Below are 454 nucleotides of genomic sequence, written 5' to 3' on the forward strand. Positions count from 1 at the left end.
GGATTTTTTCAACCAACCGGTGCCCCTGTTCACCCAGGTCAAACCGTGTTACTGTTCATCCACGTGGTCAAACCGCGTATTGTTGACTGATGACGTGGCGAAATCCTGAGCGTCCAAACTATTTGTAATCCGATGGCCACAATTTACTCAATGTATCTATAAAAAGGGGGCCTCCCCCCCCCCCCCCCCTAATTTGATATCTCTGAATCCATTTTTGGGATCCATTTTCTGTAATTCCTTTCCATCTTGTATTTTCTACGTATTTTAATAAATTCCCATTTTGCCCCTAGTTCAATTATGAGTGGCTAATTTTCTTTCAAGCTTGGGTTGAAGGTGAAGTCTCAACATGTGTCATGGGCTTTATTTGGTAAATTTATTTTCTCTTCCCCTCTAGTTTTTGTGGATGTTTTGACTTCTCGTCGACAAATAATACTAATCTTGTCTAGTACCGCCT

This window comes from Citrus clementina, unplaced genomic scaffold, assembly GCF_000493195.1.
Source record: "Citrus clementina cultivar Clemenules unplaced genomic scaffold, Citrus_clementina_v1.0 scaffold_3, whole genome shotgun sequence".
Classification (NCBI taxonomy): domain Eukaryota; kingdom Viridiplantae; phylum Streptophyta; class Magnoliopsida; order Sapindales; family Rutaceae; genus Citrus; species Citrus x clementina.